The 27613-nt window shown below is 37.3% G+C and overlaps 1 protein-coding gene, 1 long non-coding RNA gene and 1 other non-coding gene across 4 annotated transcripts in view; 2 read left to right on the top strand and 1 right to left on the bottom strand.

The window, feature by feature from the left end:
- Window positions 1-27613, bottom strand: part of SGMS2 (sphingomyelin synthase 2) — a 98548-nt gene that overhangs the window by 23638 nt on the left and 47297 nt on the right. The gene's annotated exons all lie outside the window — the stretch shown is intronic.
- LOC115892801 overlaps window positions 1-27613 on the top strand; it is a 71110-nt gene that overhangs the window by 40762 nt on the left and 2735 nt on the right. Inside the window, exons 3-6 of the long non-coding RNA XR_004052718.1 lie at window positions 5412-5571; window positions 19336-19450; window positions 19974-20088; window positions 25910-26630. This is a non-coding gene — a long non-coding RNA (uncharacterized LOC115892801). The remainder of the gene's footprint in view (window positions 1-5411; window positions 5572-19335; window positions 19451-19973; window positions 20089-25909; window positions 26631-27613) is intronic.
- LOC115896051 lies at window positions 25639-25743 on the top strand. Its single transcript, XR_004056058.1, has one exon. It is a non-coding gene; the product is annotated as a U6 spliceosomal RNA (small nuclear RNA).

Raw genomic sequence — 27613 nt, 5'->3', positions numbered from 1 at the left:
TTCTGCTGTCTCTCCTTTCTCTTTCACCCTCCGCTGCATGAGGAACCAAAAATACTTTATAATAGCCTGGGGTTCCTTAAAGAAAATGGAGAAGGCATCAGACTCCCTTTCAGGGAGAAACCTGTTTCTCCTTACGGAACTTCAAGAGTGTAAACAGACAAGTTCATCTCAGCTTTTAAACTGCTTGCTTTTGTATTGTTACCTGATTTATTGACTAAAATAGTTATTGCAACAGAGGCTATGGTTCAGTTTTTAAAGAAAAGTGTAGTTTAAACACTTAGAAATATCTTTGTGTAAAAAAATTTTTTAAAGTGCACCATAAAAACATCACATGGTCTAGCCTCACAAAAAGTCTCCCTTTTTGGAAACCCAGGATTCAGTGTAGGCTCTGCCCAGGGTTCAGAGATCTGGTTAAAAGATACATAGGTAATCTCTAAATAAAACTGGTCTCCTTATGCAATCCTATGATAGATTTTTATAATTTTATGTTTGATTTGGCATCCATCTTGAATCTCCCTCTAGACTTTTTCTCTCTGTATCTTATGATGCAAATTTTGCTATTTTTCACCTGAGTTGTTTCCTTTAATATGCAAATTTAAGGCTACTTAGCTGACAACTACCTAAGGTTATGAAACAGGTTATCAAGATCCTGAAAATCTGGGGTGTGCCCAAGATGGCCGAATAGGAATAGCTCCAGCCTCCAGCTCCCAGTGTGAATGATACAGAAGACAGGTGATTTCTGCCTTTTCAACTGAGGTACCAGGTTCATCTCACTGGGGCATGTCAGATAGTCAGTGCTGGTCCGCAAGTGCAGCCCAACCAGCAAGAGCTGAAGCAGGGCGAGGCTTCGCCTCACCTGGGAAGTGCAAGGGGGAAGGGAATTCCTTTTCCTAGCCAAAGGAAATTGAGACACACAACACCTGGAAAATCGGGTAACTCCCACCCTAATACTGCGCTTTACCAAAGGTCTTAGCAAACGACACACCAGGAGATTATATGCCACACTTGGCCCAGAGGGTCCCACGCCCATGGAGCCTCCCTTCATTGCTAGCACAGCAGTCTGAGATCTAACTGCAAGGCGGCAGCCAGGCTGGGGGAGGGGCACCCGCCATTGCTGAGGCTTAAGTAGATAAACAAAGCCACCAGGAAGCTCGAATTGGGTGGAGCCCACTGCAGCTCAAGGAGGCCTGCCTGCCTCTGTAGATTCCACCTCTGGGGACTGGGCATAGCTAAACAAAAAGCAGCAGAAACCTCTGCAGAGGTAAATGTCCCTGTCTGACAGATTTGAAGAGAGCAGTGGTTCTCCCAGCACGGGGGTTGAGATCTGAGAACGGACAGACTGACTGCTCAAGTGGGTCCCTGAGCCCTGAGTAGCCTAACTGGGAGACATCCCCCACTAGGTGCAAACTGACACCTCACACCTCACATGGCTAGGTACACCTGTGAGACAAAGCTTCCAGAGCAAGAATCAGACAGCAACACTCACTGTTCAGCAATAGTCTATCTTCTGCAGCCTCCGCTGCTGATACCCAGGCAAACAGGGTCTGGAGTGGACCTCAAGCAAACTCCAACAGACCTGCAGCTGAGGGTCCTGACTGTTAGAAGGAAAACTAACAAACAGAAAGGACACCCACACCAAAACCCCATCAGGATGTCACCATCATCAAAGACCAAAGGCAGAGAAAACCACAAAGATGGGGAAAAAGCAATGCAGAAAAGCTGGAAATACAAAAAATCAGAGCGCATCTCCCCCTCCAAAGGAACGCAGCTCATCGCCAGCAACGGAACAAAGCTGGATGGAGAATGACTTTGATGAGTTGAGAGAAGAAGTCTTCAGTCGATCAAACTTCTCAGAGCTAAAGGAGGAACTACGTACCCAGCGCAAAGAAACTAAAAACCTTGAAAAAAGAATGGATGAATGGATAACTAGAATAATCGATGCAGAGAAGACCTTAAAAGAACTGATAGAGATGAAAACCATGACACAAGAACTACGTGACAAATGCACAAGCTTCAGTAACCGACTGATCAACTGGAAGAAAGATTATCAGTGATTGAAGATCGAACAAATGAAATGAAGTGAGAAGAGAAGTGTAGAGAAAAAAGAGTAAAAAGAAATGAACAAAGCCTCCAAGAAATATGGGATTATGTGAAAAGACCAAATCTAAATCCGATTGGTGTACCTGAAAGTGACGGGGAGAATGGAACCAAGTTGGAAAACACTGCAGGATATCATCCAGGAGAACTTCCCCAACCTAGCAAGGCAGGCCAACATTCAAATTCAGGAAATACAGAGAACAGCACAAAGATACTCCTCGAGAAGAGCAACTCCAAGACACATAATTGTCAGATTCACCAAAGTTGAAATTAAGGAAAAAATGTTAAGGGTAGCCAGAGAGAAAGGTCGGGTTACTCACAAAGGGAAGCCCATCAGTCTAACAGCGGATCTCTTGGCAGAAACTCTACAAGCCAGAAGAGAGTGGGGGCCAATATTCAACATTCTTAAAGAAAAGAATTTTAAACCCAGAATTTCATATCCAGCCAAACTAAGTTTCATAAGGGAAGGAGAAATCAAATCCTTTACAGACAAGCAAATGCTTAGAGATTTTGTCACCACCTGGCCTGCCCTACAAGAAATCCTGAAGGAAGCACTAAACATGGAAAGGAACAACTGGTACCAGCCATTGCAAACACATGCCAAAATGTAAAGTCCATCGATGCCAGGAAGAAACTGCATCAACTAATGGGCAGAACAACCAGCTAACATCATAATGACAGGATCAAGTTCACACATAACAATATTAACCTTAAATGTAAATGGACTAAATGGTCCAATTAAAAGACACAGACTGGCAAATTGGATAAAGAGTCAAGACCCATCAGTTTGCTGTATTCAAGAGACCCATCTCACATGCAGAGACACACATAGGCTCAAAATAAAGAGATGGAGGAAGATCTACCAAGCAAATGGAAAAAAAAAAAAAAAAAAGGCAGGGATTATCGTAACTTCTAATCTTGTGGCTTTGGGCAATTTAGTCCACAGGGACTGAGGTTTGTTTTGAGAAAGGACTATTATTGTCTTTGTTTTAAAGCTAAACTATAAGCTAAGGTCCCAAAGTTAGTTTGTCCTACACCCAGGAATGAACAAGTACAGCTTGGAGGTTAGCAAGATGGAGTCAGTTAGGTCAAATCTTTTTCACTGTTTCAGTTATAATTTTGCAATGGTGGTTCCAAAACTTTTCATGATGACTATCACAGTTTTCATAAATAATCTAGGTAAACAATTAAAATAATTAGGTAAATGTAATGGGATAAATGACTGTGGACAAACAGGTCATAATTTAGAATCTAAAGTTATATTAAATAAAAGATATTTCATTATTTGGGTATTTTCCAATAAAAATATATTTGTAGGAAAACATTCTTTCAAAAAAAAAAGTGTCCTTTTAAAAAAGGGTGAACAATTTTTGTCTAATTCAAAGCTTATTTAAAGGTCATGTATAAAACAAGGTAAAACAAACCAGGAAATAAGAGAGATGTAGAGAAAGTTGTAAAAATAATTTTTTTTTTTTTTGGTAAGAAAGCTTAAAAAGAAATAATTTCAAATAAGAAATAATTTTGTATGAGATTCTTCATATGAGAAAGAATTTAGTCCTAGAGTAGAATGATTGGTTGTTTAAGAAAGAGAGATGTTCAGGACAAACCAGAAAGTCCAAGCATGTAATGAATGGTCTGCATAAGTCACAAGGAGAGGATTAAAGAGAACTTGTATTTTCAAGTTGTCACATTAAGTTTTGGTTTGCTTAGGAAAAAACTGAGATTAAAAGCTTTTTTTAAATTGAGATTATTACATGCATGTAGCTCTCTGTATGTGCTTTTAAAGTACTTGTGACATTGAGTTACAGGTCTTTGACTTTTGTTTCTAAAAAAGACACCAAGTCCTACTAAATTTTAAACACTGACAGCAATTAAACCCCATCTTCAGGCCCGGTAGAAGATGCCAATCAAAATAAACTGCATTCTTGAGACACTGGGCCAGAAATTAAAGCTATTAAACTCCTCAAGGCCCAGGAACTATCATGGAACAGGTGGGTATATGAGACTGTAGGAATTGATTTTGAGAGATAAGTTCAGTTTCTCTACAAATTAATCATCAATGTCAAAGACACTGATGTAAGATGACCATATGGGCGCCTGTGCCTGCTTAGGTTTTCTTGAAGCATTAACTGACTCCGTAGTAAAGGTTATGAAGCTTATAAAAGGCTTATGGAAATTTTATCTTATGGTCAAAATTAAAATTTTATAGTTTATAAAATTTTGAAAAACAAATTTAATTGGCTTCATGCTGTTCTTATTCGGGCTTATTGTTTGGAAAATTAAGTCTCCTTTCCCAAAGAATGAAAGTATTGCCTTTTTTTTTAAAATCCTTGTGTTATCATTTTGGTTTTTTTTTTTTAATCCTTGTGTTATCATTTGTTTTTTTTTTTAATCCTTGTGTTATTTTGGTTAAATGAAATGACTTATTTTACAATGACTTGTGATCCTATTTTGTGATATGAAGTGTTTTAAACCTCGGATATTTGACAAGCTTTCCAAATCAAATTATAAATTATATCTTTTTCTTACCTAATTAATCCTTTAAGATATTAGATTCCCTAAAGTCCAAAAATGATGTATTTGACTTTGGTATAAAAATTATGCAGAAAGCATTGTCAAATATAAAATGATGTTTAGTTTTCTTTGGGCTGTATTTGTATAAATATGGTATTAGTATGTGTTCCAAAATTATGGGAAACTTCCATAATTCTGATATGACTTAATGTACATTATCAGTAATAATTATAATTATGTTAAATTATTGTGTGCCACAGACATAACAAATTTCCTTGTCAATTATGTCTTTGACTATGGCTGCCCTAAAACATTTTGTCATCCACAGAAAATTGTCTTATTTTGGTCCTCTTTAGAATGGGGTTTTATAATCAGCTATAAAACCCTTACAGGTGCTCCTGAAAGCAGGTTTCTGATAACTCTGGAGATTGTGACATCAGAATAGAGGAAAAACTTTCAGGACTCATGGAGAGCTGAAATGTTCATGAATATTAAGCAGAACAGGAATTAACTGATGGACTAAACTAAAAGAAGTCTGAAGTAATCTTTTTAACTTTTTTTGTTTAAAACCTGCTCATCCTTTGTTTTGTTTTTCAGAGTCAGGAAAACTTTTAAGCTATTTACAACTTTTAACAATTGAGTAAAGTATACTCCTATGAACAAAATTTGGAGCATATTCATGTTCTCTCTACCTGATTTTTCCAGAATTTGGAAACTATTGGAAACTATTTGTATTCTTAACTTATGGCAATACAGTTATTTGCTTAAGTACAATAAGAATCTGTTTTCGTTTATAATAGGACGCAACTGGAGAAACTGGTTATTTTACCAAGGCTTAGGCTGGAATGGTGTGCTTTCCTTTAAAGAATCAAACTTGACTTATGGAGCCTATAAAAGCCTCTTGGGAAAACTGGCCTCATACTCGTCTACACAGTCCCTGTATAGGGTTCCTGACCTGTGGTAAGTAAAGAATGTCACTTTCTGACAGGCCTAGGAGCTCCAAGTTTTATTTTAGAACCTCAAGAGGAGAGAATCACCCAATTCACAGGTATTTGATGATACATATCCATGGCTGGGCTTGGTTCTTAAAAAGTCTTATCTGAGATTCCTTCTATTGATGTGGTGGCTCATACCTGTAATTTCAGTACTTTGGGAGGCCAAGCAGGAGGTCATTTGAGCCCAGGAGTTCAAGACCAGTTTGGGCAACATGGCAAAACCCCATGGTTACAAAAAAAAATAGAAAAAATTAGCTGTGTGCGGTGGTGCACCTGTAGTCCCAACTACTTGGGAGGCTAAGGTTGGAGGATTGCTTGAGACCAAGAGGTTGAGGCTGCAGTGCCAGTGATCATACCACTGCATTCCAGCCTGGGTGATGGAGTGAGACCCTGTCTCCAAAACAAACAAACAAACAAAAAAATGTTGCTGTTACCCAGTATTAGTTATGTAATGTAGCCTAGTGGTATAAACCTGCTGCTGCTACCATTTTTACTCTCTGATGAACTTTGGAATCATTTTATCAGATAGGAAAACTTCTATTGGCATTATTAAAAGGAAATGACTCTCATTATATAATATGGCAACATCAAATCTTTACTGGGATAATACCTCAGCTTCCCATGTATGAATATAGTATAGCTTTATGCTTACTTTTATCCACATCAGTTAATTTGTATAGCTTTCTTCATATAAGTTCTGAACATTTATTTATTAAAATTTGAGGCCATTTTTTCTTTGTTATGGTGGCTACATCAGTAACCAACAGTCAAGTAAGTGATTTCTTTTTAGGTTTTCTACCTAAAAAGTTATTACTGATTCTATAAGGATACTGTGTTTTTAATTCATAAACAAAATCTAACCTTCCAGTTGAATACTGTATGTTTTAGTTATTTTCACATATATATTTTCTGCCTTTTAGTCATTACCTGCCTGTTTTCTTTTTATTTTCTTGGCTTCATTGGCTAGAACAATGTTAAAAATTAGAGATGTAGAAGCAAAACACGGAAGTACAATGGTGTCTATGGATGTGTTTTCTTGTAATTTGACAGAAAGATTCTAAAGCTCATTTAGGAGTGAAAATGAAAGCAGCAGACTTTTCCCACTAGGTATTAGAACATACATTACACAGCTAAAATTGTGTGATATTGACATTAAAAGAGCCTAACTATACTTACTTCTATTAAAATAAAATATTGAATAATTTTCCCTTGAAACATCAATTGGATACTAAGTTTTACCAAATGCCATTTTGGCTTCACTCCAGATAATAATATCTTTTCCTTTTAAACATGTTTGTGATGTATTTTATTACAATCATTTTCTAATTTTAAATCTTCCTTACATTTCTGGAATAAATCAGGCTTAGTTAAAAAAAAATGTAACAAAACACTAGCAGTGTACTGGAAGGTTCAGAGTTTGCCATTTGCCTTCTAAAGGGAGATGAATCTATACAGATCTTTAATTTTTTCAGTATTTTCTAGGTTAACTTCCAGTATTTTGCAATGTAAGAGGACTCTGAAGGCTTGGCATCTGCTTTGTACTCTGGCATACTACCCTAAACAAATGAACTAATGGAACTGCCACCCACTGAGAGAGGAACTATTGTGGTTTTTTTCGCTTTCCCAGACACGGGTAGGAAGGAAAGGATAACTATAGTGTGAACCCTGAAAACCTGAAATAGGTCTCAGTTAATTTAGAAAGTATTTTGCCAAGGTTGAGGATGCACACCCATGACACAGCCTCAGGAGGTCTTGATGACATGTGCCCAAGGTGGTCAGAGCACAGTTTGGTTTTATACATCTTAGGGGGACATGAGACATGAATCAACATATATACGTAAGATGAACCTTGGTTCGGTCTGGAAAGGTGGGACAACTCAAAGCAGGGAGGGCGCTTCCAGGTCATAGGTAGATAAGAGATAAATGGTTGCATTCTTTTGGGCTTCTGATTAGCCTCTCCAAAGGAGGCAATGAGATATGCATTTATCTCAGTAAGCAGATGTGTGAGAATGAGAGGCAGGTTTTCCCTAAGCAGTTCCCAGCTTGACTTTTCCCTCTAGCTTAGTGATTTTGGGGCCCAGAGATATTTTCCTTTCACATTTCCCCCTTTTGTTTTTTTTAAATCTTTAGGAGAAAGCATTTTAGAAGAAAAAGTCTCTGGGCTCAGGTTTCATCTTATCTCTCATGGCTAGGGTGGTTTGTTCCTAGATGGGTAGGTCCTGAGTTATTAGGAAAGCTCATTTTTAGAAGGTCATGAAGTCCTGATGTCCTATGAAGAGAATAAAGGGGAAGGAAGGGAGAAAAACAACAACAAACAAAATAATCCTGGAAAATCAATACAGATCACATTACTCTGAAGTTCATACATTAGTAGGCAGGTATGAAAGTGGCTTATGAATGTAAATAGGTTGTTATTTTCTTCTGAGGTTTAAGTTGTCTAGCTTTAGTTCACAGGTCTTCATGAAAGCACAGCTTAGTTTTCAGTGACTTCAAATTAGGAAAAATGGGGAAGAAAGAAGAAAAAAATTGAAAACATTATTTTGAAGACTTCTAGCCAAGAAAAATTAGAATTCGGTCCAAACTGTAGAAAATATTAAAAATTGGCCGGGCGCGGTGGCTCAAGCCTGTAATCCCAGCACTTTGGGAGGCCGAGACGGGCGGATCACGAGGTCAGGAGATCGAGACCATCCTGGCTAATACGGTGAAACCCTGTCTCTACTTAAAAATACAAAAAACTAGCCGGGCGTGGTGGCGGGCGCCTGTAGTCCCAGCTACTCGGGAGGCTGAGGCAGGAGAATGGCGTAAACCCGGGAGGCGGAGCTTGCAGTGAGCTGAGATCCGGCCACTGCACTCCAGCCTGGGTGGCAGAGCAAGACTCCGTCTCAAAAAAAAAAAAAAAAAAAGAAAAGAAAAGAAAATATTAAAAATTGAAAAACATTAGGCAAGACTAGAATCTAAAAACAGGTGTACTATAGTTTTTGAAACACAATTTTTCTGTCTGCAGTTTCCTGTTTTTACTAAAGACAAATCATGCTAGGACTGGTCTGCTTTATTATACTTGGCCTAATTATTTGTATACAGTGCAGCAAGAATAATTATTTTTGCATAGGCTTTTAAATTGGCTTTGAATAGCATTTTTATTCAGTTATCCTATTTTATGACTTTATCTTAAGGGAATTAGATGTACAAAACGTATTTTTACAAGCATATTTTCAACCATTACATATAAGGGAAAATTGGAAATAATCTAATATCCAAGAACATGGGGTTCGCAAAATGAATTATGGTTACCTTAATATTACATGTAACGTATGATACCATAGTAACTGTAAAACTGCAAGACAGATATATAAATACTATATAAGAAGAAAACAGTGCTGAGGTAGGCAGATCACCTGAGGCCAGTAGTTTGAAACCAGCCTGGCCAACATGGTAAAACCCTATCTCTACTTAAAATACAAAAAATGAGCTGGGCATGTTGGCACACGCCCGTAGTCCCAGCAACTTGGGAGGCTGAGGCATGAGAATCCCTCCAACCTGGGAGGCAGAGGTTGCAGTGAGTTGAGAATGCATCACTGCACTCCAGCCTGGGTGACAGAGCAGGACTCTATCTCAAAAAGAAGTATCAAATTAAGAAGAAACTTCAGTTTTAATAGAAACTGTAGAATCTCATTCATATCAAAGGTTATGGTTTTACAAAATGGGAAAATACTATGTGATCGATACTCATGGCTACAGAAAAAGGTGCAGGGAATGCAGTTCAGATCTGACGCTCACTGACGGCAGCTGCAGAGGTGACTGAGTATAGACATGGGTTCTAGTAGAAGGGCTTAGAAATGCTTTGTGTTCCAGATGTGTAAGTGTGCCTTGTGGTGCATATGAAGTGTTTAAGATATATTAAATGTGTAAATATAACTAAAAAATTAAGAGATTTTTATCGACAGTTTATTATAGTTTTAATATTTAGAAGAATTTAATCTGTTCAAGATAGATGCAAAATATTGATCAAAGAAAGCAAGTTCCTGCATTTATAAACTGCAATAATAACAGATGTTTATACATTGAGCTTAAAGATTTAAGAAAAACTAGGTCTTGAAACAGAATTTGATTGAATTGAATATCAGTTGAAACAATCTGAGGATGAATTTCTTAACAGACACAAAAGCTTTCTTAGACCTTAAAAAAGAAAACTCTGTTGTCACTATAAAACCATTAAAAAAATCAACTTGTGGAATAAAATATTCACAACATAATAGTTCTCAACAAATCTTACTTATATGGCAGGTACTATGCTTGTGTATTATCTAAATTAACCACAATAACAACCCTAGGAAATATTGCTAGCCAAATTTTTTTTAATGGAAACAAAGTGAAGAGACAACCCACAGAATGGGAGAAAATATTTGCAAACTATCCATCTGACAAGAGATTAATAACCAGAATATATAAGGAACTCAAACAACAGGGAAAAATCTAATAGTTTGAGTAAAAAAATAAGCAAAAGTCCCAAATAGACATTTCTCAAAAGACAGACAAATGACAAACAGGTATATGAAAAGGTGCTTAACATCACTGATCATCACAGAAATACAAATCAAAACTACAATGAGATATCATCTCACCCCAGTTAAAATGGCTTCTATCCAAAAGATAGGCAACAACAAATGCTGGTGAGCATGTGGAGATAGGGGAATCCTTGTACACTGTTGGTGGGAATGTTAGTTAGTAAAGCCACTATGGAGAACAGTACAGAGGTTCCTCAGAAAACTAAAGATAGAACTACCATATGATCCAGCTATCCCACTGCTGGGAATACATCCAAAAGAAAGAAAATCAGCATATCAAAGAGATATCTTCACTCCCATGTTTACTGCAACATTATTCACAATAGCCAAGATTTGGAAGCAACATAAGTGTCCACTGACGGATGGATAAAGAAAATGTAGTACATATACACACTGAAGTACTATTCATCCATAAAAAAAGAATAGGATCTCATCATTTGCAACAACATGGATGGAACTGGAAGACATTATGTTAATTGAAATAAGTAAGGCACAGAAAGTCAAACTTCACACGTTCTCACTCATTTGTGGAATCTAAAAATTAAAACAATTGAACTTATGGTGATAGAGGTAAAAAGATGGTTACCAGAGGCTGGAAAGGGTAGTGGTGGGTGGTGGGGCAGGCGAAGTGGAGATGGTTAGTGGATAAAAAAATATAGTTACATAGAATGAGTAAGTGTCTGGTATTTGATAGAAAAGGGTGACTACAGTCAACAATAATTTATGTATTTAGTACATTTAAAAATAACTAAAATTATAACTGTAATGTTTATAACAAAGTGAGGTGATGGATACCCCATTTACCCTGATTTGATTATTACACACTATATGCCTGTATCAGAATATCTCATGTACCCCATAAATATATACAACCACTTTGTACCCATAAAAATAAAAAAAAAAAAAAAATAGGCCAGGCGCGGTGGCTCAAGCCTGTAATCCCAGCACTTTGGGAGGCCGAGGCGGGCGGATCACGAGGTCAGGAGATCGAGACTATCCTGGCTAACATGGTGAAACCCCGTCTCTACTAAAAAATACAAAAAACTAGCCGGGCGAGGTGGCGGGCGCCTGTAGTCCCAGCTACTCGGGAGGCTGAGGCAGGAGAATGGCGTGAACCTGGGAGGCGGAGCTTGCAGTGAGCTGAGATCTGGCCACTGCACTACTCCAGCCTGGGCCACAGAGCGAGACTCCGTCTCAAAAATAAATAAATAAATAAATAAATAAATAAATAAATAAATAAATAAATAAAAATAAAAAAATAAAAATAAATTAAGATGATGTACGTTGCCCAAGGTCAGAGAGGAAGTAGCAGAGCCTAGATTTAACCAGGAATCTGACCTCAGGAGCCTCTGTTCCCAAATGGTATACCACTGCCTCTAGTAGCATTCCATATGAAAAGGTCAACAATAGCATCAGTGAAAAAGATTGAGACAATCAATTATGAACTTGGTGGGGTTTTTTTTCATTTCTTAAATTTCAAACTTTTATTTTAGATTGGGGGTACAGGTTTGTTACCTGGCTATATTGCATGGTGCTGAGGTTTTCTAGATTACAGTACAGGCAATTCTTCAGTCTTTATAATTTTGTAAAAATCAATATAAACTTAGAAAAAAAATTAACTTATAATTCACCGTTATTGTAGGGTAAAAAGAAAAGGGGGCTGTTAAAAATTTCCCTATCACCTATATCTGCCATTTAATTATAGTTAATATTACTAATAAGCCACCATATTAAATCTGTAATACAGTTAGGTATATAATTTTATGTTAACAGCATCCAGTTTAGCTTAGAAATCTCATGCCCATAAAGTTTTTCCTAAACACCACAACATCTTACCTTTTCTTTTCCTTTTTTTTTTTTTTGAGACAGAATCTCGCTATGTCACCCAGGCTGGAGTGCACAATCTTGGCTCATTGTAATCTCAGCCTCCCAGGTTCAAGCGATCCTCGTGCCTCAGCCTCCCGTGTAGCTGGGAATACAGGCCCACCATCATGCTCAGCTAATTTTTGTATATTTAGCAGAGACGGGGTTTTGCCTTGTTGGCCAGGTTGGTCTTGAACTTCTGGCCTCAAGTAATCCATCCATCTCAGCCTCCTAAAGTGTTGTGATTACAGGTATGGGCCATTGCACCCAGCCAGCTTTTTCTTATTAACAGTATTTGAGACTAACTTGTTTGTAAAATTCTTTCCAGCCAAAATGGGGAGGTACCAATATGCTTACGGATGTGAGGGTGCTTTGTGAGTGATGGGATTCTATTTCAGAAGTGCCCACAAAATTTGTTAAGTATTTTTACTAACAAGTTCTTGAAAACCGACAGAAGAGTCACTGCTTACCAAAAAATTATCATGTATTTCTGAAATACTTTCACAACAAAAGTAACATTGAAAAGAGTCCTTGTCAGATCATTACAAGTTTTTATACTGCCACTAAGTCCTACATCATTTTAGTGTGGTAGGATTTTTAATTTGGGAAATGGGAAAGCTTGATGGTATCTTGATGACACTTTCTTCTGAGAATGGCTTGGTGAAAAAAAAAAAAAAAGAATAAAGAAAAAGATATAATTGAAAAATTAGCTACACACAGTAACTGTACTTCTGAACTTTAGGGGAGATACGCTTGGGTAGAGGGCAGATATTTTTATTTCTGGTACTTATTTTCCATCCCATATTCAGGTAGATTGGACTACTTTGGTTCTACATCCAGTTTTCATAAGAAGAGAAAGATACAGCCTAACAAACAGAGATAGAAAGTAATTAGTGGTTATTTGAGAATGCAGGTGGGAATGGCAGTGACTGCAAGTGGGCTGGAAGTTTCTTTTTGGGTGACAGAAATGTTCTAAAATTAGTAATGATGGTTGCATAATTCTGTAAATTTATTAAAAATCATTTCATTTTACCCTTAAAACAATTTAACTTTATCATATGGAGTTATCACTCAAGTAAGCTGTTAAAAAAGGTATAGCCCACCAGGTGCGGTGGTTCATGCCTATAATCCCAGCACTTTGGGAAGCTGAGGCAGGTGGATCACTCGAGCCCAGGAGTTCGAAACCAGCCTGGGCAACATGCCAAAACCCCATCTCTCCTAAAAATTAGCCAGGTGTGGTGGGGTGCACCTGTAATCCCAGATACTCAGGAGGCTGAGGCACAAGAATCGCTTGAACCTAGGAGGCAGAGGTTGCAGTGAGATGAGATGGTGCCATTGCACTCCAGCCTGGGCAACAGAGTGAGACTTGGTCTTGGAAAAAAAAAAAAAAAAATAGCCCATCAAGATAAATTATTTCTAAAGAACTAAAAAACCAAGGAACATCCCATACCCTCTTATTAACTTCTGGGCTCACTTATCCCTTTAAAGTGTTGTACTTACCAGCTAAACACTACTTTTACAGTGACTCTGAAACAATACACATTTCCAAGTTTTCTACAGACAAGATCAAGAACTATCTAATGAAAAGCAAACTATTTAACAAAATGTGTGTAAACTGTGCTCTAAAAATAAACTTGTAACTAAACAACATGAAATGACAAAAAAGATGGATTTTCTAGCAAAATTTATCAAAATTTACAATGAGTTAGATTTAAAGGGGGAAAAATGGTCTATATCTCACACACACACAAAAATGACCAGATAAACCATTTAATACTTGTTGAAATGAATACAGTACTTACCCACAGCAAATATTAGCTATACAAATTTGAAAACAACAAACTGTAGAACTGAGAGTATCTCACAAGCAGGGATGATCTGCAGTCCATAGTGTAGCATACAGAGATGGTGGAAGACTGCTCACCTTATCAACTGTTTCTGCCTTAATGATGCTGATATAATAAAGTACCTTCAATACAACTGGAAGTTCCACAGGATATTTTAAAATTTGGCTTCTTTTTGTGGACATTTCCTAGCTGTGAGGCTTTCTATTGGTGACTGGAAAATTTGATGATTAAATCTGATTCTTAGCATATTTTGGAAAGACAGAAATTGCAGCCCTGGGATTGTGAAGCTAAAGCTCTCCAGAAGGAGAAAAAGCTTAAAAGAAGATGGAGTCACATGGGAAGTCGCTTTAATAATCCATGGTACAATATGGAACATGCAGTAAGGTGAATGAATGGATGAATGAAAAAATAAAGGAGTGAATAGATAAATAGGTAGGGAGGTAGATTATTTAGATAGGTAGGTATGTTAATGGAAAGATAGAAAGGGTTACCCAAACCCTGAAGATAGAAGAAGACTATAAAACAAGGTCGGCCGGGCGCGGTGGCTCAAGCCTGTAATCCCAGCACTTTGGGAGGCCGAGACGGGCGGATCACGAGGTCAGGAGATCGAGACCATCCTGGCTAACATGGTGAAACCCCGTCTCTACTAAAAATACAAAAAACTAGCCGGGCGACCTGGCGGGCGCCTGTAGTCCCAGCTACTCGGGGGGCTGAGGCAGGAGAATGGCGTGAACCCGGGAGGCGGAGCTTGCAGTGAGCTGAGATCCGGCCACTGCACTCCAGCCTGGGCGACAGAGCGAGACTCCGTCTCAAAAAAAAAAAAAAAAAAAAAAAAAAACAAGGTCAAAGACTAGGGGATATTTAAAATAATTCTTCACATTTCCATTCAAATTTACCCTAAATGAGAGGTTCTCAAAGTCAAGGTGTGAGAGTTGGGGAGCATATGCATTGGAGCTTTTCCCAAATGATGGTTTATGCTCACTTCCCCCAGCTCCATTCTTGACAAATCTAGAGTTTCAGTAGGGTGGGGAAGAGGGGACTCCCTAAATAGTGTCTTCCTTCTTGATGTAGATGTTTTCAGTGTTTAGTATAAAGAGCAAGACTGAGGCCAGGCACGGTGGCTCACGCCTGTAATCCCAGCACTTTGGAAGGCCAAGGTAAGTGGATCATGAAGTCAGGATATCCAGACCATCCTGGTCAACATGGTGAAACCCCATTTCTACTAAAAATAAAAAAATTAGCCAGGCGTGGTGGTGTGCACCTGTAGTCATAGCTACTTAGGAGGCTGAGGCAGGAGAAATACTTAAACCCAGGAGGCGGAGGTTGCAGTGAGCCGAGATCGCGCCACTGCACTCCACCCTGGGCGAGAGAGTGTGACTCTGTCTCAAAAAAAAAAAAAAAAAAAAAAAAAAAAAGGAAAGAGTGAGGCGGAAATTTGTGACTTTCCACCCCTTTCTGGACTCACTGCTAGTGAAATATGACATCCAGAATAAGCTGGGTTGAAGGTTTATCTTTGTGTTAAAATGTTTATCTACTTTAGCAGATGAACAAAAGAAGTCCCTATAATATAAAGAGACATTTGCACTTTCAATAACCTAAACTATCATTTTACTAATTCACAAAAAAACTTTACAGGATAGATATGTGGTCACTAGAATCATCTCATACAAGATAGACACGTGTGGTCACTAGAATCATTTCATACAACTTGCATTACCTGTTCCATGTTTAATGGTCAAACAAAAGCAGTCAGCACTTGTTTAGGGCCAACACCCTGGGGGCTTTTTATCAGTAAGGTTAAATATAACAGCCTAACTGAACAACAGTGATAATTATCTGCTTCTACATTCCTGGCTTTCCTTATATACCCCAAAGATTTATATACCTAGAAACCGATTCTCTTAGGTTTTAATACCTTAGGGTTTAATTTACTCTGTAATAGGAGGCTGCATAGATTACCTATTGAAGTGAGAGGTGTTGAAAACCTTAAAAAAAATCCCATTTAGTCATTTTTGTTTTGTTTTGTTTAGACAGGGTGTCTTTCTGACATCCAGGCTGCAGTAAACTCCTAGGCTCAAGGGATCCTCCTGCCACAGCCTCCCGAGTAGCTAGGACTGCAGGTGCACACCACCATGCCAGCTAATTTTTTAAATATTTTTTTTTTTTTGTAGAAATATGGGTCCTGTTATGTTGCCCAGGCTGGTCTCATACTCCTAGCCTCAAGTGATTCTCCCACCTCAGCCTCCTAAAATGCTGGGATTATAGGTGTGAGCCATCACAACCAGTCCCTTTTAATAGTTTTAAAATAAGATATTTAAGACTGATATTGGAGTTAATATTTTCTCCTAAGAATAATGGCTAGTCCAGGGAAGAAAGAAAAGCAAAACCCGAGTCTAATAGTTTAACATTATATTCCCGTAAACCACATAACACTCTCTAAATGAAACTAGAGATCTCCTTCTAAGTAAATAGATCACAGTCAAAGTCAACAGTATATCATCCTTGTCAACAACAAAAAATTTCCTAGATTTGAAAGAATAACCTTGTTGCAGAACAATCAGGATAACAAATGAAATGAAAAAAAAAGAATTGTTCCCTTGAAATAACTTTATAATTCTCTATTTTAATACAGCTCTTGTATTCTATGACCTTCAGATTATTTTAGAAATCCACATATTGATTGCTCCCTCTACCACATGGAGACCAGTGTATGTATTTCATACTATTTCAAAAAAAAATGTTGCAAAGCCTAATAAAAACAAGCCACTGAAATGGGTATTTAAAAATGACTTCTTGAAACATTGCTTGCTGTTTACTAATGCAATGGAAGAGATATTACTGCTCTGTTTTGAGATTTAAGCAAAGTTACCTTTAAGCAAAAATCTATAGAAATGAGTTAGATAATCCTGCTCTGTATGGAGATAAAGGCAGAGACTTGAGGAGAAACATTTAACCAGGTGCTGTGGCCAGTACATTCGGTGTTTACAGCGGATGGCACATGCCTAAGAACAGGAAGTTTACTCAATCCCTGTGCTGCTGCAGAAATGGCACCTAGATACACTTCAATATCATTTCCTTGTAGGAGTCTAACGTCTAGAATTAGACACTGATATTTATTTAAAATATAATGGGTTACTGGTTATCACATTTGTGCTTTGTGCTCTGTGCTAACAAAATGAGTTCAAGAAATAGTTTAATACAGCCTGAGAGGTTTAGGGGCACATTTCCTAGAAGCAGGAATTGGGCACTGAAAAATTATTAAGGAGAAGGTTGGTTCTAGAATCTGTACCTTGAGCAGTTTAGTTCCATCACTTCTGCAATTTACCAAGTCTTAGTATAGGGTATTGTGGAGTAGGGACCATGAGGGCTAGAAAGCTCCTAGTGTCCTGAAGTCCTATGCTTCAGTCCACCTGGGTTCTTCAAGGTACAGCAGGGTCTTCATTAAAAGGAGAGGAAAAAAGAGAAAGGGAGACAACACAGAAGACCTAGAAAGGACTGTAAACCCTCCATTTTTCATTCTCTTATGCCAACCACAAAAATGTTCCATAAATGAAGTAATAAACAATGTAGACCATTCATATACAGTCTATACTATTTTCTGCTTCCATTTAAAAATGCAAGGCTGTTTTCTTTGTTAACTTTTAAGTTCAGGGATACAAGTGCAGGTTTGTTGCACAGGTCAATGCGTGTCATGGGGGTTTGTTGTACAGATTATTTCATCCCCCAGGCATTAAGCCCAGCATCCATCAGCTATTCTTCCTGATACTCTCCCTCCTCCCACCTTCACCCTTCGGTGGGTGGGCAGCAGTGTATTTTGTTTCCCTCTATGTGTCCATGTGTTCTCATTATTTAGCTCCCACTTATAAGTAAGAGCACGTGGTATTTGGTTTTCTGTTCCTGCATTAGTTTGCTAAGGATAATGGCCTCCAGCTCCATCCATGTCCCTGCACAGGACATGATCTCATTCTTTTTAATGGCTGCATAGTATTCCATGGTGTACATGTACCACATTTTCTTTACCCAGTCTATCATCAATGGCCATTTAGGTTACCTCATGTCTTTGCTATTGTGAATAGGGCTGGAATGAACAGACATGTGCGTCTGTCTTTTTTTTTTTTTTTTTTTCATTTTTTTATTATACTTTAAGTTCTAGGGTACATGTGCATAACGTGCAGGTTTGTTACATATGTATATTTGTGCCATGTTGGTGTGCTGCACCCATCAACTCATCAGCACCCATCAATTCATCATTTATATCATGTATAACTCCCCAATGCAATCCCTCCCCCCTCCCCCCTCCCCATGATAGGCCCCAGTGTGTGATGTTCCCCTTCCCGAGTCTGTCTTTATAACAGAATGATTTATGCAGAGCTGTTTTTCCAGAGTTCCTTTTGCATAAGTGACTAAATAAGCCACTGCTTTCAAGTGGTATGAAATTATAAAAAGGTATACCTTCTCTAAAGCTATTAAGGTTGTTGTAATAGGCTGTAGGTTCTCCTAGAATTTAAACCATTATGTTGCTTTTAAATAAATAATTATCTCTCAAAAGCACTTATTTGACCAGTGCTTCCAATCATAGGCTTCAGAGATTGGTTTCTGCAAATAACCTAATAATGATGATTTATGTTATTCAAATTTGGCTCTAGGAAGAGGGACCCAGATATCTCAATCCAACCCAACACTTCATTGAAGACATGAGGTAGATACACAAAGAGAATAACCTTAGAGATGAAATGTACCTAAAAGATTAAAATCGTTAATCTAACAGAATGCCATATAAACAATTTCAAGGGATGCAAGTGACAATGATATTGATACTTAAAATATACCTATATTTATCTATTGAATTTTCATTTATTCTAATAAATCAAGGAAATGAAGAAACTGCCATAAAATGTAAATTTCCAAAATTTTCACTAGAAAGTTTGTATACTTAAAAAAATCACTTGGAAATAAATTTGGTTTATTCATCATAGTACCTAAGTACTGTTTTAGATAATATTAGTGGCTTAGTATATGGATATTCAGAATGGCTACCAATAGACATAGTCTCCTAGGGAAAAATAAGGTTCTTTAGAACTAAATCCCTATGTTGTTAGCTCTAGAGCAAGTAAACTAATCCAGTAACCTTCAGGGAATGACGCATTTCTCTCTTAAAACAGGCAGAACAGCTCACTCAAGACTTTCATTTCCATTTGTGACCAACTGTGCTGGTTCACAAAGTTGCAAAGCAAAGTTTCTAATAAACAAATGCGTCTTTTGTTGCCTACTCTACTAAAGTAATGTCCCCTGTACAGAGCTTGAACATTCCTCACAAAGCTTTGGTGGCTGTTGGCACAATAATGATCATGGAGTGTCTATTTGTACACCATTAATTATGCTGTGATCCTGCCTGTTTTTCTTTTGCAAAAACCTAGAACACGGTATACAGCTCTTATTTTGTGTTTCTTTTAGATATATTATAATACAAGAAATTTAGTTCCAACATATCCAAGCTGTCCCTTCAGAAGGTGATCAGAAGCGAGAAATGAGTTTGGAAAAGAAAAGGAATAGGTGAACAAAAGAAAGAGTTTCTGCAATAAAGCCTTAAAAGAGAATAAAAATGTGGAAAAGTGAAGGTAGACACTGGAGCTGCATTTAAATAGTTCTTAGGAGTCCAAAGTAAGACATGTTCTGTAAAAGTAAAACTTACAGGGGGATCAACCCTTGTCATTAAAATCCTGAGTATCTGGATGAAAAACCAAACTGTGGTGGGAACTGTGGGCAGGTGCTCTTACACAGCGACGTGATATTAAAATTCTACAGACTGAACTGAAATATTTCTACTGTGGCAATTGTAAATCGTACACAAAGCCACAATTAAAACTAATTTAACATGTGAAAAAGTCAGATACTCTATCAGGAACAGTTCATTATTATATGTAAATAAACACAGCATAAGTATATAATTTTAGATTAATAATATATACAATATAATTATGATTATTTATATAATCAAGGCTTTCATTTGGGGCCTTGATGCTCATCTTTCTTTGTACATTGTCAGTTTTTCATTTTCATATTCGTTTCATATCCCTCGTATATATATGAAGGCAAATGATTTCAGGAATCTAAACCCTGAGAAAACATGGGGAACAGAGAATAACTTTTGCTGCGAGATATCTGCTTCTGCAGTGAGTAGGGAAACAAGTAGAAGATAAATCTGAGGTGAGCCAGAACTCATTTCTTTACTTCCTATTTGAAGCTGATTTCCCCTACACCTTCTCTGACAAATCATAGGTGAAAGAGTTCCTGTGACTAAATATCTCCCAATTACCAATAATATAGAACTTCCTACAGAATGTCTCACTGACAAATTAGCACACAAACTTCTACCGTATTCTAATTCATGGATAAGGAACACTGGAAAGTTATTTTGAAACAAATCCCATTAAAATGTAATTTAAGCTATAATCAGAAAGGAGCATAAAAACTGCACTGAATTGCTGGTAGAATCATAAATTGGTACCATTCTTTTGAGAATGTCTTTGTAAATATGTGATGAGCTTTGGAAATGCTTTTATCTTTTGACACAGTACTTCTACTACTGTTCAGATTTTGAAATTGCGGATAAGTGATTCTGGATCTGTAAGACTAAAAAACCAGAACCACACTGTCCATCAAAATGGGACTAGTTACATTATAAATAAATGTGTATTATATGAATAAAATTGTGTTACATAAATTACATGGTTACTGGAAGGGTGATACTACATGGAACATTTACTTCACTTTTTATCTTTTTTTTTGCATTGAAAAAATAAGCAGCATGTTTTAATTCTGCTGCCTAAAAAGACAAAGGTTGTTCTTATTTTTTAAGAGAAGGGGTCTCACTCTGTCACCAAGGCTGGAGCACAGTGGCACAATCATAGCTTACTGCAGCCTCTAACTCCTGGGCTCAAGCAATCCTCCTGCTTTAGCCTCCTGAGTAGCTGGTACTACAGGGTGCACAATACTATGCTTGGCTAAGATAATTATTCATTCAATAATATTCAGTGAGTGCCAACTATGTACTAGTCACTGTTCTAGGGATACAATAATTTTAAAAAAGTCACTTCCCTCATGGAGCTTGAATTCTGCTAATGTAAGACAATAGTAATTAAAGATTAAAAGTGCTACAAAGACAAAGCAGGATGGGACATTAAAGTAACAGGGTGGCTATTCAAATTAGGCTCACCAGGCTTATGAGATAATACTCAATTTAAAATTTTAAGTGAACAACCATTGTCAGAAAAAAAATCAGTGCACCATCAAGTCAAAAGAACATCAGGAACATCTATGTTCCAACCTACTGAGATCCAATTACAGTAAATGCCCTCTAGAAACCTGTACTAATATAACTTTCTAAAACTAAAAAGATTCCTCTGAAAATGCTCCCATACTTACTCAATTATGGATTTTTGCCTTTGAGTTCTTTTCCATTTATAATAGATCAAAATAGCATGTGTATAGTATTCTAACTACACTGGTCATAATGGACTTTTATTTAATTGATCATCCCAGTGCTGTGTTTTTAAATAAGTGTTTAATGCATATTAGGCTTTTTTAAAAAGGCTAAAGATGCAATATTATAAGCAGAGGAGGAATAAAAACAAAAGCATTATGTGGAGACATAAAAGTTAAAGCTATCAAATATCTAACAAGAATTCAGAATTTGACCTTCAGTGCAGACATTTTTCAATTTTATCTTAAGTAAATGGGATAGAAGCTACAGGTACAGAAAACTTAAAACTGTACCCTGGGTTGAATGAAAAACAGTGACCAAACTCAAGGTATCAGTACTTGCCGGTTAAATATGTAGCAATTGTTAATACTACTGCTGATAGCCTAGAAGGTAAAGCAAATAAACAGCCAACAAAGACAGAATTATTTATGTCCTCCTGTTCTGTGCAGAATTGGGTCCTAAGTGCTAAGGAAGGCAGCAGAAGAGAAAGCTGGCTCCTGTCCTCAAGGCATTTTTGATTAGTAACTGCTTTTTCCCCCCCTTCCCAAGCAGAAGTCACTTAAAAAGAACAATGAGAGATAAAAACTTTCACAAAGTAGAAAACAGCCTGAAATAACATTTGAAGTTTAGTAAAACCATATGCCAGGTAGATGTAAAAGTGAAAAGAAAATCAAATGACGGAAATAAAATGGGAAAAAGACTGGTTATATATAACTTAACAGGAATTTTTAAAACATGTAGGGTATATAAAAACTGAAAATAAATGCAAAAAAATAGCCGGGTGTGGCGGCGGGCGCCTGTAGTCCCAGCTACTTGGGAGGCTGAGGCAGGAGAATGGTGTGAACCCAGAAGGCGGAGCTTGCAGTGAGCCGAGATCTGGCCACTGCACTCCAGCCTGGGTGACAGAGCGAGACTCCGTCTCAAAAAAAAAAAAAAAAAACTGAAAATAAAATCAGAAAGAAGTAAAACAGTCTCTCTGTTAATAGTCTTTTAAAATGCCAAGCTCCACCTATCAGCAGTGAATAAAAATCAGCCAAGTAGTTATCCTGTTTGGTTTGGCACTGGTCTATCCATGGGAGTGAACTATGATCAAAACTGTTTTCTAAAGGGTGAAATGGGCTTAGAAAACACAGGATGATTAAAATCACTGTCTCTAAACCTGAACATAATGCCAAGAGGTAGTCAGGAAACATTACAAACTCAATGTTCAATTAGCATTAGGAAGCTAAAAGATGTAATTTTATAGTTAATCTTATTTCCATTAAATCTAATTGTCATTGATGACCCTATATAAATAAAAGTGCTTGCCTATAAATAATCACTTTAAATTGCTTTTTAAAATATAAACATGCTATCAAATATTTATATTTAAAAACATCAAAGAATTATACTTCTTTGCTTCCTATGAAACAAAGAAACAGCCTAGAAAATGAGTTTTTGTTTTTATTGTTTCTAAAATTATCTCTTACAGCATAATCTGCATCAGTAAGAATAGGACATTGGGAGCCCATTTCCAAAGCTTATACCAAACCAAACGAGACCAAAAATGACATTCTGGTTAATGTGCATCTATACCTTAGAGGCAATCTTAAAAACGGCAAAAGTGATTATGGGTTAAATGGGGGTATCTTTAAAAGAAAATAATGAATTCCATCTAAGAGTTCATAGCTCTAAGAACAAAGATAAAGCAGATGCTTACAACTCATGTACCAAAACACACTTGCCATTTCCTTCCAGTCACACACCTCCTCTTCCATTTCTTATCACGGTAAATGGTACCACCATCCAATCAGGTCTTCGGAGTCAATAAATGTTAGCTATTATCCAACTTCAAACTCCCTCCCCTGCTCACCTGAAAATCACTCCAAATCCTATCCATTTTAATCTCCCATCTATTTACCTCTGCTCTCTTTTCACAGACATCTCTTACTTGCAGAGGACAGACGTAAGTCCAAAAAAATCAACAGCCACAACAATTTTTAAATAGATTCAATCCATCCATTAAAAAGATACATACAAGATTATTTTGTAAATAAAAGGCTGATACAGTATTAGGAATAGCAGGCATTACTAGTACTTTTACAACTAGAGTACAAAGTAAAAGTATTAACAGAAAATAGATAATAAAGAACAGCTCACCAAGAAAATATAAAAACATGGACATTCTTACACAAGGGAAAACTGACAGCTCTACAATCGTGGTATTTAATGCAGCATTCCCTTCCTCTCTGGTTTTGTTCCTAATCTATTTCCTGCTTTACTGACCTCGTTAAAGACTAAACGGCTCCCTATGACCCGAAAGTCCATTGCTTATTTTGACTTAAGAAAAAATTCATAATAGAAAATCTCAAACATAATGAAAGTAGAAAATACTACAGTGAACCCCATTAGCTATAACAATTATCACAGGAAATCTTTTTTGTTTTTAAATCTGTCCTCTACTCTGTATTTTTGGCAGCAGTCTCAGAGATCATGTAATTTCATCTGTAAGATAGAGATTCTTTTTTCCCCAACATGACCCTAATGCCATTTTTACACCTAACAAAATTAACACAATTTCCTTAAAAAACAAATACCTACTCAGGTCACCTTTATCCAATTACTTATTCTCAAGACTGCTTTTTAGATGGTGGCATGTCCTTCTGACATCTGCTGTTTCTTAGCATTTCTTACAAGGCTTTTCATAATCTGGCCCCTACCTTCACTTCTAGCCTCAATTTTTGAAACTAGTTTTTTTCCATTCCTTAAATCCTGTGCTTCCACCATATTTACTGAATTTATGTTCATTTCACATGCAATATCCCCTCTTATCAAGCTTTTTGTATAATTTCTTTAGCGGCCTAAACTTCTTCCCAACCCCATCCACTTGCTTACACATTTGCCTCTCATGCTTCAGGTCTCAGCAGATGTCACATCCTCCAACAAATCTTTCCAGCTACAACTCCCTGGTATGTGCTGCTGGACCTAGAAATGAACTTTCAAATATAGCACTTGCTACCCAGTTGGGTTATAAAACCCAGTGTCCCTTCTCCCCTAAATTCCCTTTTAAAAAGAAACACCAATTTATAACATTCTGCTTCTTAAGAAACCAACCTTCCCCTCTTGGGTGGTTTGTGCCCAACATGTTCATGGTATGGCTACTATTCTTTACGTCTACCTTTTGACCTATATTCATGCACGATTATACAAATCTCTTTAAAATGGTGTTCTGTAAGTGCAAATCAGACTTGTTCAAAGGCTGTCAATAGTAAGAAAATACACAAAATTACTTGAACATAATATTCAATAATCATAAAGCTTTCACATGTGAAATATATCCGGATGTGATAAAGACAGGTACAAAAAGGATAGTGGAAAAAGAAAATCCTCACTCCAAAATAAGGCTCCAGAATCCTATGGTTACAGGAGCAGAAAAAGGCTTCATTTTATTCTGAAAATGACAGTTTTTTGTTTTTGTTTTTGTTTTTGTTTTTTTTTTTGAGACAAAGTCTTACTCTGTCGCCCAGGCTGGAGTGCATAGCACGATCTCGGCTCACTGCAACCTCCTTCTCCTGGGTTCAAGCAATTCTTGTGCCTCAGCCTCCCGAGTAGCTAGGATTACAAGTGTCCACCACAATGCCCGGCTAATTTTTGTATTTTTGGTAGAGACAGAGTTTCACCATGTTGGCCAGGCTGGTCTCAAACTCCTGACCTCAGGTGATCCACCCTCCTCGGCCTCCCAAAGTGCTGGCAAGAGCCACTGGACCTGGTTGGCAGCAACTTTAAGAACAAGAATGCACTCATCAAGGGCATTATTGCTCTTCAACAGATAACGGCCTAAATACACACTTTCTTTGCAGAGGTTTTTACTGAAGTGCAATCAGAAACCTTAATTTGAAGATCAACTGTCAAAAAGAGTTTTCTAGGAAATGTTGGTTGACCACTTTGTGCAGCTTTCCTTACCTACAATAAAATCATGCAAAACTAAGTAAAAGTGAAAATGTCTCCAAGCCTTTAACAATCTAATTTATATTGCAAACCCAAGTGATCATTATATTGTGGCTGTGCTGTTATTTTAAGCTTTTATTTGGAAAAGTATTTAAAAATATACACTTTAAACAATTTCATCAACATTGTGATCATGCAAAGCTAATTGGGCTTTATCACTATTATGCTATATTCCTCTGCCAAAAATATATTTTTATTTCAGTTTAACAACACTAGATTGGAATATTTTCCAAGTGTTTAAAAATTTTGACCATGTATCCTATTAATGATTTAAATTTATATAGCCTGTGCTTGACTCGGCAGCACATATACTAAAATTGGAATGATACAGATATTAGCATGGCCCCCGCACAAGGGTAATAACACAAATTCGTGAAGTGTTTCATGTAAAAAAATAAAAAATAAATTTATATAGCCTAGACTTAAGAATAAGAGCTATAGCTAACACTCATAAGTACTTACTATTGCCCAAACACCATAGTTCTAAATGCTTTGGTTATCTTATTTAATCTTCCCCACAACTCTATGAGGTTAAATATTATTACCCATGTTTTACAGATGAGCACAGAGATATTAAGTGAATTGCCCAAGGTCACCAGCTAGTAAGCAGTGAAGCCAGCATTTGGTACTTTGGTAGCTCTGACTCGGCAGGCTGTTCTACCCCTCCTTGGGAAAAGCATCGCAAATGAGCACACAGCTTCAGGGTGAATTCTTACAGCAAAGAAAAGGAAATGGGATAGCACAGCCCTGCTATGTCAGAAGAACCAACATCAAACATCAGTGGATTCTCATAGCAACATCTCTCCCGCTGCTTCCTCTTGACACACAGGAAAAATGTTCCAGAATCAACTGGGAAGACTGGCATTGCATTTAGAAATGTAATTCCCAGGCTGGGTCAGTATCTCCTCCAACCTTTCCAATTACGTTCATTTCAGATATAGGGGGCAGAAATGCTCCAGAAAAGAACTAGACCATACTTGGAGGAGGAGAGAAGGAGTACACCCTTCATCTGTGTTGTGAACTATGTCAGTATATTACAGTACAGAGAGTCTTGGGGAGACCATGTGCGTATGTCTTTAGGCCTCCATCTCCTTTCAACTTGAGGAGCTCTGCTTTTCTTTCTATGTTAGAAGGTTGCCCAAAATCTCATCTGAAATATGGGTTCCATGGCTAAAGAAGTTTAAAAACTGATAGTGCCATGACAAAGCCCTGGATCAGAAGTCAAGAGACCAGAATCTTTCTCTCAATTTGGCCACAAACAAGTCATGATTAATCCTGGGTCGGTAATTTTGCAATCTTGGGTTGTAGTTTTCTCAGTGTAACACCATTACTTTACAGATTTCTATGACTCTTGGCCATATTAAAATATATCATTATATAAAAAGAAAGAAATAAAAGATATGTTAGTGACCTCACCAAAGAAAGTTTAAAAAGGTAAATAAAAATCCCATGTCTCACAGAAAGAAAAGAAGTAGGGTAAGGTAATTTACTGATAAAGAATGTACTAATAACCATCATATGATCTAGTGCTCAGAACACCACCATGAGATTGGTCCCATCATATGAGAAATCAATATTTCCCAAACACTTTTTTTTTTTTTTTTTTTTTGGAGACAGAGCTTCGCTCTTGTTGCCCAGGTTGGAGTGCAATGGCGTGATCTCAGCTCACTGCAACCTCCGCTTCTCATGTTCAAGCGATTCTCCTGCCTCAGCTTCCTAAGTAGCTAGGATTACAGGTGCATACCACCACGCCAGGCTAATTTTTCTGTTTTTAGTAGAGACAGGGTTTTGCCAGGCTGGTCTCCAACTCCTGACCTCAGGTGATCCACCTGCCTTGGCCTCCCAAAGTGCTGGGATTACAGGTGTGAGCCACCATGCCCAGCCAAGAGTCTTTTTTTAACTTGGTATTTTTACTTAGCTTGATGCAGATAATTTGTGGATAACACATCCATATGAATTTACTATTAATAAATAACAAAAGTTTATTCAATAACCATGGCCCCTACAACATGCCCTTGCTAATCTCAGAAGCAAATTAAACACAGGTCAAGTGTACATTGTAACATCTTAGAATCCTAAAATCCAGGTTCTAACCTGACTCTGCCACTTGATGAGAATTAATGCAATCTCCCAGGTTCTTAGTTTCTTCTGTCCTACCCCTATCACATTCTCAAATAAGGGGCTATGCCAAATGATTGGCCATTGGCATATCATAGTTGATCTTGTACTTTTATTTCTTGTGGCAATCACACAGTTAGAATA

The sequence above is a fragment of the Rhinopithecus roxellana genome, chromosome 2 (assembly GCF_007565055.1).
Source record: "Rhinopithecus roxellana isolate Shanxi Qingling chromosome 2, ASM756505v1, whole genome shotgun sequence".
Classification (NCBI taxonomy): domain Eukaryota; kingdom Metazoa; phylum Chordata; class Mammalia; order Primates; family Cercopithecidae; genus Rhinopithecus; species Rhinopithecus roxellana.
This window is presented reverse-complemented; position numbering and strand designations above follow the sequence as displayed.